Source organism: Nansenia antarctica, assembly GCF_963989245.1.
Source record: "Nansenia antarctica genome assembly, chromosome: 3".
Taxonomy (NCBI): Eukaryota; Metazoa; Chordata; class Actinopteri; order Argentiniformes; family Microstomatidae; genus Nansenia; species Nansenia antarctica.
The window spans coordinates 77,577,957-77,594,326 of NC_137688.1; positions in this window are offsets into that span (position 1 = coordinate 77,577,957).

Here is a 16,370-nt window from a genome sequence, read left to right on the forward strand (position 1 = left end):
CTCTGGCCGCACTCAATTTATACAGTTAAAATCATTCACATCCCATCCGTCCCCCCTCTCCTCTGGTGTTCCCCAGGGCTCTGTCCTTGGCCCTATCCTCTTCATCATCTACCTCCTCCCACTTGGTCTGATTTTCCATAAATACAACATTCATTTCCACTGTTATGCGGACGACACCCAGCTCTACGTTTCCTCCAAACCCACTTCCACCCTCCCTCCCTCCTCCCTCTGTGCCTGTCTACATGAACTTAAAATCCTGGTTCACTTCAAATTTCCTCAAACTAAACAGTAATAAAACAGAGGTAATTCTCATTGGCTCCAAATCCACACTCACCAAGCACCCCAGTTTCACCCTCAACATTGACAACTCCTTGGTTTCCCCCTCCCCCCAGGTTAAGAGTCTGGGTGTCGTCCTCGACAGCACCCTTTCATTCCACTCCCACGTCAACAACACCATCAGGTCTGCTTACTTCCATCTTCGTAATATCAACCGCCTCCGCCCTTCACTCACTCCCAACAGCGCCGCAATCATGGTCCACTCCCTCGTCACTTCCCGCCTAGATTACTGTAACTCCCTTCTCTTTGGTCTCCCCCACAAACTGCTCCACAAGATCCAACTGGTCCAGAACGCTGCTGCCCGTATTGTCACCAAAACCCCCTGTCATCAGACACATCACCCCCATTCTACACCAACTCCACTGGCTCCCCATCAAACACTGCATCGATTACAAAATCCTTCTCCATACTTTCAAGGCCATCCATAACCCCGCCCCTCCATACCTCTCCATAGAGAGCAGTAGAGGGCAGTAGAGTGCAGTAGAGAACAGCAGGGGGCAGTAGAGAGCAGTAGAGAGCAGTAGAGGGCAGTAGAGGGCAGTAGAGGGCAGTAGAGGGCAGTAGAGGGCAGTAGAGGGCAGTACAGGGCAGTAGAGGGCAGTAGAGAGCAGCAGAGAGCAGTAGAGTGCAGTAGAGAGCAGTAGGGGGCAGTAGAGAGCAGTAGAGTGCAGTTGCTATTCCTAAAATTGATTTTCTATCATATTTCTCTCTTGTCTGTTTTTATTATGTTTTATTCCCCGATTTTGTAAACTGATTCACAGACAAATGTAGTAAGTCACTTTGGATAAAAGTGTTTACATGTGGCTGTCCTGTAGTCCAGGACTGGGTTAGATTGGGGATAACAGTGTTTACATGTGGCTGTCCTGTAGTCCAGAGGCCCATTCCACGAAGGTCGATTATCTTCTAATCCTCGATAAAGTTCTAATCGGCGATAATTTTATCTTGCGTTCGGGTCCATCAATGTGGCTCAAATAATTTGCTGTTTGGTTGCTATGCAACATAGCCTCCCGAGTTATTCTGGTCGCGAGCAGGCTAAGAGGCTGGCTAAAGTAATGCGTGCGTCAAAATTGTCTCACAGGCGGAAACTATATCCCGAACGACAGTTCCATCAAGTGTCTTTTAGGAAATATTAGTTCCCACTTTTTACGAGATAGATAGTTTGACTGTGTGATAGATCATGTGTGATAGGTAAATAAATTAAAAAGTGTAAAAAATAAAATAAAATAAATAGGTATGTCTATTAACTTGCATTGCTTTTGACACAGCGGTCTGGCTGGCGCAGTGGTTAAGGCAACCAGCTAGAGTTCCGAAGGTTGCGAGTTCGAGACTTGAATACGTTTTTTGTGTGTTTTTTTTTTCATTTAACCGAAGATTTCATGCAAAGGCTTCAAACACCATTGTAATCGTGTCAGTTCTTGTAAATTAGCCTGCACCACAATTTTATAGCCTACATACTTTTTTAGATGAGATTTTAGATTAGATTCAGACAACGAAATGCAGTAAAAAGTGTGTCTGAAGAAGGATTTGAACCACCGATTTAAAAAGACGAATAAATACTATAGCAGCGGTCGATACCACTAGGCCATTGTGACGATATGACGGCTTGTAGCCTGCTGCGGATATCACCACAGTAGTAAATATTCATTTATTAAAATATGAACATAACAATAACTGGGGCTAGTATGACCTACGCATTTAATCGGTCAGCAATTTCTTGCCAAACCATTTCCCTCGCCTTGTTAATTGCGGCAGTATTGCACTATTTAACATCTTATTTTTCCGTCTTCATAAAGATCAATAATTCGGAATGCTGCGCAAATGTAGGACCCCTGCAGAGTGGAGTATCTTTATTTCGACAGATCGACTCTTCGGGGCTCTTTATGTCTGCGTGCACACGGCCATATCGAGGATTTCTAAGCCGGTGTTCTGTGAACACTCATGACACAAGCCTGATCCTCGTTCGAGGAATCACCTGAGGCTTGAATTCCAATCCCGAGTTGCCTGATCACCTGATTTATTTCAATCGCCGATATACTAATCCACTTTAGTGGAACGGCCTCCAGGACTGGGTTAGATTGGGGATAACGGTGTTAACATGTGGCTGTCCTGTAGTCCAGGACTGGGTTAGATTGGGGAACTAGCCCTGATATATCAACCCCACACAGTGGGAGAGAGCAGGACTGTCAGATGATGCAGGTACTGACTGACTTACACTGCACTGGCAGCATTGGTTTTACAACAGTGCAATGACACTCACCAATAACAAAGACTTACCATCCATCTCACTGTCTTTCATCTCCACTCTTCCTCTGTCCTCTTGATTCACCGTCACTCCCTCCTCCCTCCTTTGGTCTCCTCCATCCTCTTCTTTCACCATCACACCATTCTCCTCTACATCCACTTCCTCCAGCTTCACTGCCACCATCTCTGGACCCCACTGTGGGCTTTTCACCATCACACCATTCTCCTCTACATCCTCTTCCTCCAGCTTTACTGCCACCATCTCTGGACCCCACTGTGGGCTTTTCAGGGCTGGAGAACCACGGCCAGATCCAGGGGACTCGGTGCATTCTGGTTCATACATGGTTACCATGGTTACAGCTGAAGAGGACCTGCGGCTACAAACACTGGAGGCAGAAACAACGCAGGTCGATTAGACATGACAGACAAACAGTTCACTGAACTCCCATCTAGACTGACAGGACACGTCCTGCAAATGCAATAATAATATTACTGATGGCATTTGCTGTAATTAAAGGGTCTGGAAAGTAAACATTAAATGTTTCCAATTGTATTTTGTGTCCAGGAAAAATGTTAACACATAATAAACTATGAAAATAATCTTCTAGTTAGGCTCTACTTCCTGGTCAGACAGTTCTGAGGCTGTGTGGGCATGGCCTTTGCACGCTTGACTGGCAGCTCCCTTCCAAGCCAGCTTGCTGCCTTATCATACATGACATTCATCTGTTAGACATGCTTATAGTTCTGCCTAGGGATGCACGATATTATCGGCACCGATATTTATCGGCCCGATAATGGGAAATTAATGTTATTAAATATTTATCGGTTTTCTACAATTTTAGCCGATATAGAGCCGATAATATGAAGCCGGAAATATTTCTGCTTCCGGTTTCCGCGCTCATGATGCTGCGCCTGCGTACAGCCACGCAGTGTATAGACGAGAGCGAAACATGTCTTCCCCGGTGTGGACATTCTTCAGAGTTTCTGAGGCAGATAGTGCGTTTGCAATTTGCAACACATGTTCGACAAAAGTTCGGAGAGGAGGGCAAAGGTCTACGAGTTACAACACAACGAATCTCATAAGTCACCTTAAGATTCACCATTGCAAGCACGCTGTATGGAAGGAATATCAAGCACTAGTAGCAGAAGGTAGCCTAGCCGCGGAAAAAAAAGCTGCTGTGCCTATTGAACACGCATTTGAAAACTGCAGTAAGTTTACTCGAGACAGCTCAAAGGCTCAAGCAATCAATGAAAAAATAATGGAGTTTATGGCCCTCGACGACCAGCCTTTCTCTATAGTAGAAGATAAAGGATTTCGCCAGCTAATTTCACATTTAGAGCCCCGGTATACACTCCCAAGCTGCCGCTATTTTGCAGACGTGTGCCTGCCTGCTCTGTATGATACAGTCGCCACACACATCCATTGTCTGATCGATACTAGGGTAAGCCAGATAAGTTTTATCACAACCTACCTCATCCTCATGCACTAAAAGTAGCATAGCCCAGCCCTTTTCAGTTGCTTTATTAAGCATACTAGTGTAGCCTACTATGTGCCTTGTGTCATTCTGTTTATCTGCAGACTAAGCAGCCATTTGGCACTAGTTTCTGTAAAAGTTCTATAAAACTTTTGGTTCTATAAAAGTCTATATTTTTGTATTGACTGATGCACTTTATTTATTTATTTTTTGATATTTTATTTATGCATTTTCAATTTACAGGGATAGACAAGATGCACTTTATTTTTGACACTTTTTTGATCTAATTACTCTTAGGTGAGCCTTTTTTGTTTTCATAAAAGGAGGCCAGATCTTGGCTAAAAAAAGCATTGTGCACAGTGTCTATAACAGATTCTGTTTGTTAGAGGAAATAATAAATGAACATTTGAAGAGTCAGAAGTGTTCTCTTTGTTGTGTTAACAATAGTGATGTAAGTTAGATTTGGTGAGATCACTATGGAATATTAAATCATCAATCTTTGCTCACTACATAGCCTTTCTTACCTTCAGGTGTGCATGAACTACAGGTTATCAACTGTGAAATTATATCTGTTCTCATATCGGTTCTCATATCGGTTATCGGCCACGAGAAGCGGGTAAACATCGGTAGGAAAAAAATGCATATCGTGCATCCCTAGTTCTGCCCTTTAACTACCAACTGTTTAACTACCAACTGTTTAATTACCTACTGTTTAATTACCAACTGTTTAATTACCAAATGTTTAATTACCTACTGCCCTTTAACTACCAACTGTTTAATTACCAACTGCCCTTTAATAACTGTTAAGCTGCTGTTGAAATGTGTAAATACTGAGCTAATACAAATACAAATGGACTTATGCACCTGCAGTATGATTATAGTCATGCACCTGCAGTATGACTCATCATATCAATTCAATGACCACCATTAGCATACTGTACACTTGGCACCCTCTGGTGAATTATTGAACAGGATACTTGTGGACAGGATCCACAGAATGTGTTAGCGTTAGCAGCATGTGTTAGGGTTAGCAGCACGTGTTAGCGTTAGCAGCACGTGTTAGCGTTGGCAGCACGTGTTAGCGTTGGCAGCACGTGTTAGCGTTGGCAGCACGTGTTAGGGTTAGCAGCACGTGTTAGCGTTGGCAGCACGTGTTAGGGTTAGCAGCACGTGTTAGGGTTAGCAGCACGTGTTAGGGTTAGCAGCACGTGTTAGGGTTAGCAGCACGTGTTAGCGTTAGCAGCACGTGTTAGCGTTAGCAGCACGTGTTAGCGTTAGCAGCATGTGTTAGCGTTAGCAGCATGTGTTAGGGTTAGCAGCATGTGTTAGCGTTAGCAGCATGTGTTAGCGTTAGCAGCATGTGTTAGCGTTAGCAGCATGTGTTAGCGTTAGCAGCATGTGTTAGCGTTAGCAGCATGTGTTAGGGTTAGCAGCATGTGTTAGGGTTAGCAGCATGTGTTAGGGGTTAGCAGCATGTGTGACTTACTGATCAGTTGTAGCACAACGGTGTTGGTCTGGTCTTCTAATTCGCTGCTGTATTTTCACAATATCCGCCGTGTTTAGTTTCTTCCCACACTGGACGTAGCACTGGCGCATGTCCTCATGACCACAACTATGTTTCCTTTGCTCCTTTGCCGCTGTCCTTCTCTGCTGCTCCTGTAATCCAATCACTGAGCTGCTCTTGTGACCACCTGACTCAGGATGTGATTGGTCAGCTCTAGCGCGGCCTGTGGTTGGCCTTTGCTGAGAGGAATTCCTACCATAGCACTCTTCGATCTTGACCTCCTGACCTCCAGTCTTGACCTCTGAACTGCCGTTACTGTCACTATCCATGTCATTACTGTCACTATCCATGTCATTCGCTGCTTCAGAGAGGTGACACCCTGACGTTTCTCTGCTGAGCATCTCATCTTTGGCCTTTTGGTTTTTGATAAAGTCCCGTAGAAACCTGTCCCACGGTGTGTCGTACTCTTCTTTAATGTTGGGAGAGTGATGGTTCCTGTGGGTGGGAGGTGGTGGTGGTGGTGGTGGCTGGAGCCTAATAAGATTGTCCTTCCGGTGGTTCTGTCCTTCTGCCTCTGCATCAGGGGACCCAAGGTGTGTCCTCTGGCTCTCTGACACTGAGTAAGCAGAAGCCTCCATCTCTCTGCCCAGATGGACAGTTCACAGTGCAGGGAATCCTACCAACACAGATGATCAAAATATTAAAACAGAGTGACGGAATTTAATCAAAACATTGAACATTTCTTTTTCCAGAATTGGAAAACAGTAGCCAAGCTACAGTTAGGTCCATTTGGACTCTTTGACAGAACTGTTGTTATTTTAGTTGTTTACCAAAACATATTCAAGTTATAGTCATAGAATGAATATGGCCTTAAAGTGCAGACTGTCAAACACCCTCTTTAATTTGAGGGTATCCCGATCCAAGTTGGAGGAAGGGTTTAGATCATCGTTTCTCAACGGGGGCGGTACCGCCCCCCAGGGGGCATTCAGACAACATCGGGGGGCGCTGGAGCAAATATTTTTAAAAGGGGGGCGTTGAGGTGTTCTTGGGGGGCGTTTACGCATAAAAGTATTTTTCTCATGAAAAACAGCTGTGTTATTACGGGCACATTCGTAAATGCACGAACGGTCAGTTCGCTCGGACAAACCGTGTTTTCAGTCAGAGCGCCCATCTCTGAGCGCTCTGAACTTGGCCGGGCTCTGTGACGCAGACACACGTAGCGCAGCGCCCCAAAAAATAAAAGTGAGTGTCATCAAGAAGATGAAGCTAAAAACTCAGCTAGCAAAGGCAGAGCTTTTGATAGTTTCCAATGTGTCTGGGTAAGCTGCATTGTAGAAGAATCTTGACAGTTCATGTACAGTGCAGAAATTGCAATACTATGCTACGATAGAAAGAACCCCGGTTCATCCCATCTGTAACGTCATGTTGACCAATGCCCAACTTCTATGAGTGTTTTCCTTGTAGGCTATGCTTGAGTGACAAAGTTTCAGTTTGTGGGCTCATTGTAATTGTTGCGTTCGCTTCGTTCGCTTCCTTTCAATACAGCTTATTTAATTTAGTTAAAATTAGTGCTAATACCATACCACCATACCAGAACATCACAGCAGGAACAACCTATCTCAAAAAAGTGATCGTAATAAACCAGTCCTGAAAGTTCTCTGTCGCTTACCAATAATCGAACCTAGAGAAATCATCTACGAATGTCCCCTCCCCTCGCAGGTTCATCACAGTATATTACATAAATGTATTACTGTTAAGTGTTGTTGTGGATGTTATCCCTAGTGCCATTCTGAGGTTAGCATTGCGATGTGTTTGCAAACTAAAATATACGATCGCTTTTTTGTGATATGTTGCTCCTCTTGTGATGTCCTGGAAACGAACGCATCAGCTGCAGCGTCTTTTGTATTGATCAGCTGTCGTCAGTGTTATAAATGCACGAACGGTCAGTTCGCTCGGACAAAACCGTGTTTTCTGTCAGAGCACCCATCTCTGAGCGCTCCCAGAGCGCAGAGCTCTGAACTTTGGAACTTTGTTATGTTTTGATATGTTTTGATATGAGAAATTCGAAGTGGTCAGTTTATGAAAATAATACCATAGAATACTAAATAAAATATTTAAATAATAGCCCCCTAGCGTTTGCCGCCATATTGTGACACCCCCCCCAAAGTCCAATCAAAAATGAATAAATATTAGCATCAATTTGGAGAAATGCAACACCAGCACACTTAAAAAAACTAACAATGTTAGTTGTAATGTACAGTTCTGCAGCCTACTGTTTGTTCTGCATCGGACATGTGTGAAATTGCTGCTGTTCCGTAGCAGTCTGTTTGTATTCTCTGATGTTGTCTGAGTTTGTTTAACACTCAGAAACAGCATTTTTATTCACATTCACATGGCTTTTCTGCTCTCTGATAAACTAATGATAATGATATTCCAACTGCCCAGTTAAATCCAATCTATTATTTGGCATTCAGTGACATGCTTTTTAAATGATATAACACAGAATATTAGTCAACATTAATATTTAGGGAAGAAAATAAGCCTACTTGTTTTGATGGGGGGGGGGGGCGGTAAGAGACCTGGATAATGGACAGGGGGGCGCTGGCCCAAAAAAGGTTGAGAACCACTGGTTTAGAGAGAGAGACATACAGAGAGAGACATACAGAGAGAGACAGAGAGAGACAGAGTTAGAGAGAGAGAGACATACAGAGAGAGACAGACAGAGAGACAGAGTTAGAGAGACAGAGAGAGACAGAGTTAGAGAGAGAGACATACAGAGAGAGACATACAGAGAGAGACAGACAGAGAGACAGAGTTAGAGAGACAGAGAGAGACAGACAGAGAGACAGAGTTAGAAAGACAGAGACACACGCCGCTGTTTAGAAGCCCAGCCGCTGCAGTGCATCATGGGAGGAGGAGGAGCTTCACCACAGGGCCTAACCCTGACCCATAACCCTGACCCTGACCCCTAACCCTGACCCCTAACCCTGACCCTGACCCCTAACCCTGACCCCTAACCCTGACCCTGACCCCTAACCCTGACCCTGACCATGACCCCTGACCCTTCATCATACAGCAAGACAATGACCCCAAACATAGCAGAGCATAGCCATAGCAACTTATTTCAGAGTCAAAAAGCGGTGATGATACGATTTTAGGCAAAAAGCATCCGGAAGAGTCAGTGACTTCAGCCAGTTATTGCAGCAAAGTATTGTTGAACAAATGCTAAACATGAGTAGCCTACTTCATGTGGACATTATATGTTTTTTCCAATACCTTTACTCTAGCCCTGAAATAGGGGGAGTATGTCAAAAAACATTGCACTTTCTAAATGGTGAACCCAAGAAAAAGAAAACATTGAATTAAAGCTGAGAATCTCTACTTTAACCTCACAGTAATTGTTTGATTTCAAATCCAAACTGTTGGAGAATAGAGCTAAAATAATAATAATAACAATAATACTACAGCCCCCACCACACACACAACAATACACTAAAGTGATTATTCTGCCAACGTGGTTGAGCTGGCTATGACAGCAAGACAGGAACGCTTTGGTTTGAATAGAAGTGTCTCCACCTCTTCACACAGTCAATGTTCAGCTCATAGTCTGCATAAGGACAGAATGACCCAGCAACAATGGATGAAAATATGATGAAGACATTCCCATGGAAACGGGACAAACCTCTATATGATATTGTTATATACCTGTAGTCTGTAGCTTGCTAGATACATTAAACAATCCATGCCAAGAATGTCACTCAAGTGTCAAATACGGGTCAACTCAATTGATATGAATATCTGAATCACCTTCAGCTAGCCAACTGACTCGACAGGTAGCATAGGTGATGATGATGGATAGATGGACTGTCACCGAATCATCGATATTATTCAAATACTTATGGAATCAATGACTTATATCAATGACTTATTGTTCAATGACTTAAGGAATATAATATATATGACAATACAAGCCTGGTAACAAAAGGCCGCGTTCGTAAATGAGCTCTGAGAGCGCCGGAGCCTCGACGTGTCTGCTGAGCTAGCTAGGCCCACATTGACCTCTCTCCAACGAACCTCAGTTATTGTTACCAGGGCAGGTGTTATATTCACTGTAGGGGTGTAACGATACATCGATTCACATCGATACATCGATTCATTGACTAACGATCTGATTACATCGACGCAATGTAAAATCATCGATCTATATCGTCATCTTAAAGATACACCTTTATTTTGAAATGGCACATTCTGCGTGACTGTCACCATTTCCGTGCAGCACGCGACTAGCAGACACTCTGCTCGGTTGGGAAAACTCAACATGTTGACTGACGCTGGCTGCGTTCGTCAAACACACTCTGGAAATCTGATCAGCACTCGCGGAACGCCATTGTCCAATCAAATGACTTGACGTTGAACCCAGTGTTGTGCTCCGGCGCTCTCAGAGCGAGTTGACGAACGCAGCCCACATGTTACTGACGCTGTCAGCCAGTCAAACGCGGACTCCCAAACCCCACCTCTCCTCTCCTCTGAGCTGTCCTTCCAAACCCACGTTGCGCTAGCCTGCCTAGCTTAGTTAGCTAACGTTAGCTACAATAACTTTGCGAATAAAACAAACAACAAGCACCGTGTGTTCCTCACAGCCCACCACAGGGACACACATCTACCTCCACGTCCACTGGGCTGCTACAGGCCAACTAGCCGCACAGACACACATATTCACAACACTGCATGCTAACAGAAGTTAAGCTAAAGCAGCTAACGTGTGTTTTTTGGGGGGCATGGTAGGGTCGGGGAGGGGATACAACTTACACACAAACAGACACACACGCACACAACATGATATCGCGTCATATCGATCATATCGTCATATCGATCTTGAATCGAATCGAAATCGTATCGTGACTGACATTGTGATATCGTCAAACATTGTATCGTCATACAAACAAATCGATATAATATCGTATCGTGATGAAGCTGGTGATTTACACCCCTAATTCACTGCACACCAGTAGGCTACACACTGTAGAAAAGGGTTGTTCACTGCACACCATAGGCTACACACTGTAGAAAAGGGTTGTTCACTGCACACCATAGGCTACACACTGTAGAAAAGGGTTGTTCACTGCACACCATAGGCTACACACTGTAGAAAAGGCTTGTTCACTGCACACGCCCGTAGGGAAATACTTTGACACTCTGGGTGAACAAGTTTACACACGTGATAGGATTCACTGCAATCATCTATAAATATAGCACACTCAAACCTGCCCTGATGGTAGAACTGGGATTAACCCGGTGAAGTGGCAATGGTGGGGGGAAAGCGGATTTAAATAACAAATAAACAAACAAACAAACAAACAAACAAACAAAAAAGAAAAACTAGTCCGCCCCGCTACCGGCACACTTGCCCAGGCGGACTAGATAAGAACATAAACTTTAACCAAACAAAACGTCTCACGGCAAGAGCAGCTGGCCGCTCTGATGCTCTGGAGGAAACACAAATGAACAATCTTAAAACACTATTACCGACATATTAAAATACATAATGATTCAATTTACATGACGAATACATTAAAATACCTGATACGTCGATGGCAGCGTCCTACCAGCGACTACCAGCCGCCTTCAACCCAGCAGGGAAGTAGGTGACCTGTAATACATCACACCATCAATATTACATACAATCAAAGAAATAATATAAAACGCTACGCACAGAAAATAGCCATAGGCTGCGGCCTACCTCTTGATCTCTGCCTGTCAGCATGGAGTAAGGTGTGCAACTACCTTACCTCCGACCTGATCACACGGCTGCGCTCTGGCGTTCCCCCTAAGGTGAGCCCTAAGTGCTTTCCTTTGGGCACCTCCCCTTTTCCTATTGGCGCCACCCGCCACACATAATCATACCTCCACTATGATTCATATGCAGAGTTTGACTTAGGACGGCACCAGAAAAAAATGTCCAGCCTAACCAAATGGAGTACCTCTCTAGCCCAGGCAGTGAGCTGACCTCATGCACTGAAAAACTGTTTAAAGTACAATAATGAGTATTGTACTACTTGGACTTCTATTCTGGTTGTACTGTGTGTATTCATTCATTTATGTATTCATACATTCATTTATGTATCTATATATTTATTGTAAATGTTGACAGACTTGGTCCTCCATATACTACATGCTTTTGGACACTGTGTTGGTTTGTGATAACAGAAAGTAGTCAGGTTAACCATCCAGGAACAATTGAGTGGATTCGTCCATCTGTTAGGACAAGCAGCACACAAACAAACACAAAGTCTCGGAATGGGTCGATTTGATCGTAGGCAGGATGTCAACTAGTGACCCAGTAAACCCAAAACACTTGTCAAGTGGTTTCAGTTGATTCAGGCAATTCCTTTGGCACACGTATTATTCAAGTGTAAACACAATAAGTGGTCACGAAAGTAACCAACGACTTCATTTCAAACCAGTATCATCATTCAGATAGGGCACTTTGCGCTGTATGGCCCCAGTAATGAGCCATCAGCATTTCTACGTGAGCTTAGAATGATAAGGTTCTATCTCCGTTTAGAATGAGAAGGTTCTATCTCCGTTTAGAATGATAAGGTTCTATCTCCGTTTAGAATGATAAGGTTCTATCTCCGTTTAGAATGATAAGGTTCTTCTATCTCCGTTTAGAATGATACGGTTCTATCTCCGTTTAGAATGATAAGGTTCTATCTCCGTTTAGGGTAGTTCAGAGATATTGAGCGTCAAAGTGTTTACATTCCATTATGTTTTGTGAGATGGGATTGAGGGAATGTTCTTCAGTGGCCAAGTCAATCTTACATTTTAATCCAATTGAACATGCATTTCAATTCCTTGATGATAAGATTGTAGGCAAAAAAAAGACCACAAACAACAAGTGAAGATGGCTGCATACAGGTCTGGTGGGGGGATGGGTGGCAGACTTCAGGGGAGGTATTGCATGCAAAGGATTTTCGACCAATTATTTAAAATGAGTGCTTAATTTAGACATTATATGAATCCCATTATTGTTGGTGCCCTGAAAGACTAAGTGTAAAAAAAAAAATGTAATTTCTAAATGGTGAAACCAATGTACACAAACACCATTAAATAAGAGAACTCTACTTGACCATCTTTATAGTGATTGTTGTCATTTCAAATCCAAACGAGTATAGAGCCAAAAGAAGAAAAACGTTCTTACTTATGCAGGGCTCTGTATATTCATATATATCATCATCAATAGTAGGCTAATATGAAAGTGTAGCTGTGTCAGATTGTGTAGTGTAGAGCGGAGAGGAGACCAGATTGTGTAGTGTAGAGCGGAGAGGAGACCAGATGAGGGAATGCGGTTGAAAGGCCACTTGGAGATAAGTCCATCAGGAGTTCTCTGCCGCCCCCTGGTGTCCAGATGGAGTTATGAATGAATGGTCTTTATTGTCATTAATACAGTACAGGTACCATACAACGACATTTAGGAGGGGGGGCTCCCCTGGTGCTTGGAAAAAAGACTAAAAACAAGAGGGCCAAGGGTAAAATAAAAAAGGGAAAAGAGCTGGTTTACATAAATAAAGGCTATGTACACTATCTACTATACTATACTACTATACTATACAATAGAACACTGTGCTGTACTCTATGCTATGCTATAAATATCCAAACTTTTCCTATATCTGAACCTTATGTACACAAGGGTAGTCATTATTGCACATAGTATTTTTGCACATTCATTAAAGTGTCGCAGTTAGCAGGTTTGAAATGTTCACAGTTGTATTTTATGACAAACTGAGCCACATCCAGCGTTGACACATTGAAAAGTGGGGGGAAGGGATGCACATAGCCTACATGGATTTCACTAACGACCTCGATCAGTGTATTTTCTTTTACTACTGCCTGATTCACTTGTACCCTAATGGCACGTAGGACTCCCCCACCCCCATCCCCAGCACTCTCTCTGTAGGCGACATATTTCTGTAGGCCTACAATGATTGCAGTGGGGAAAAAAGAAAGAATTAAAGTAAATAATAAAACCAAACAAAATGGTGATCGGGCGGGGGTCTGTGTATCTTGGGACAGGGTCTGGTGTATTATTACGTGTGAATGTTTCATAGTTGGGTGTATCAGTCATGTTTGATCTTATTTTAATGTAGCCTATGTTTTATGAGTCATATTTCGATACATGTTTCATTATTGTGTGATATTTCGTTCCAGTATTTCGTTTTTTGTATTTTTAATAAAGTTCCACTCAAACGCGAAATGCAAATTATTTCAGACCCAAGCGGCTGTTAGGCTACTTGTGGAAAACACTGTTTACGAATGGAATGCTTTTGTTGTGATAACTTGCCAGTGAGTGTTCCCCATTAAAAGCTCTTTTGATATTCATGGTTGAAACCTTACCGAGTGTGGTAATGGTATAAATTGTTCTCAGAATCTGACTTCGAGCAGTCAGTTTAACCGATCTCCTATGGGAGTCGTGTGGTCAACGATATAGTCTTTTTAGACAGATCGTATTTGCTTTTTTATAACCACTAACTATTGTACATTCCCTCTCGAAGACTAAGTTGGACTTCAGTTGATGTACCCGACGCTCTTTCATGGGAATGTTGGTGTCAAGCTAACGGTGTTATTGTCGTCTCTTCTGGTGTAAGTATATTACAATTACCTTCTACTGCTACACTGCAATATAGTTGCTATGTGTTGCACTGTAAAAAATATCCGTGAATAATACGGCGGAAAACTATTAAATCGCAACAGTAAAACACCGTAAAATGAAAAACAGTATATCACAGTTACAATTACAGGGATAGATAAGAGGATGAATATAATTTTTACAGCAAAAAAATGTAAAAAGGACATTCTTTTGTTGTTAAAAATATCAATTTGTGGTACAAATAACAGTTAAAGACCATTATATGGCAAACTCAATTTACCGTAAAAATTGCATTAAAGTATGTTTTTGCTGATGTCAAGGATATATAATTAACGGTAAAACACAGTTGAACGGTAAACCAATATATACCTTCATTTTTACGGCAACAAGCAGTTTGAAAAACATTACAAGCTGTTTAAAATATTATTTTTGCTGATGTCAAGGATATAATTAACGGTAATGCACTTCTGGTTAGACGCACAATCATTTCGTTGCATTGTCTTGTACTATGTAGCCTATGACAAAACGTGTTGTTGTTTTTTTTTGGCAGATTGGTAAGGAAACCGAGGACACCATCCAACCAGGCCTATATTGGGCCTGTAGAGTTGGAGGACAGCGACCGCTGGTTCGATGATCTGGGTGACGGTGGGCAGATGGAGACCAGATGGAGACCAGCTCCCCTTGTCTCCATTGACCAAAACCAGCCCATCATCAGAAGAGGAAGAGGAGGTGGAGAGAGGAGCTTCATCGTGCCAAGAACAACTTCACTCAACAGGGAAACATCCAAGGCCTCGAGCGGTAATATACCTTCATACTATGCACTTAAGTATGCTTCATGCTATTTTATGACATGATATGGAGTTCAAGAATTGACACACTGATAAATGGCCCTGACACTAGATGCCCAAAGGAGAGGACGTGCACGCAGAGGGGAGAGTCGCCAGCCCGTTAATGGAGAACGGTGAGAAAATACACAGTTCTTATTTTATTTATTTTATTTAACCTTTATTTAACCAGGCAGGCCAATAACAACTAATTCTTATTTACAAGACAAAAGCCTCTTGGGGGGTGGGGTGGGGGGGGGGGCTGAAAAGAAATCAGGTTACATGTTAAAAACAAAGAACACACACGACAGACAGCAGCACACATCCAAGCATTTCCAGCACAGTTAAAAGAGTAAAAACATACAGACATCTCCACACCTCCTCCACTTACAGTCATAGCATCAAGTTTAAGGGATAGCGTCACACATCCACATAAACCCGCACAACATTAAGCACAGCAGAAAGCACACTACATGGACATAACCCTAACAGGAAATACACATGGACATAACCCTAACAGGAAATTGGGATGGTATCTGAAATGCTCCCTTGCCTGATTTATTTGGGTGGACTTAATGCATAGGTGTCACCAACGTACCTCTGTTTCCTCAGAAAGGGAGTGGGACTATGTACAAGCCTTCTGGGCTTCGTTCCCTCCTTGCACCGTTTCATGTGTGCTAAATAAACTAAACCAAAAAAACTAAACTAAAGCAGTGCCCTGCGTAAGTAATGTAAATGCCTTTAAACTCCATTTTTTGGGATTTGGAATCAAACATATGTATTATTAAGATTCTCATATTTTCCTGTTTCAGGATACCCAAATGTGTACACATTGTTGGACAGATTTACCAAATGTCCAAATTAAGCACTCATTTATAGTATTTGGTCGACAATCCTTTGCATGCTATAATTTTCTAAAGTCTGCGACCCATTGACCCTATCAGAAGAACCAGGTGAGAAAGAAGACAAAACGCTTCACTGTCCTATTACTTCCGCAGGGCACTGTATATTTATTTGTTTACAGAAAGGAAACGATAGCAAAGTTTGATCATAACTATTTAGTTGTACTCAGTTATTTCATTTGCAAAAAACCCTAACCCTGTTAGAATACCCCTCACACTTTTTGTTGCTTACTCTATTATCACTTGCAGAGATGGAGAGTCTGTTTGAAGAACAGAGACCAATGAAGACCTCCACTCCTATTGGACAGGTAGTGGATGTTGAAACGGGAGGCATGGATAGGGATGGAGCCGCTCAAATATGCTCTTTACCGGCCTTGTTGCTCTTTACCGATGATGATGATGATGATGATGATGGCCAGGGGCTGAGTGAGCCTATCCACA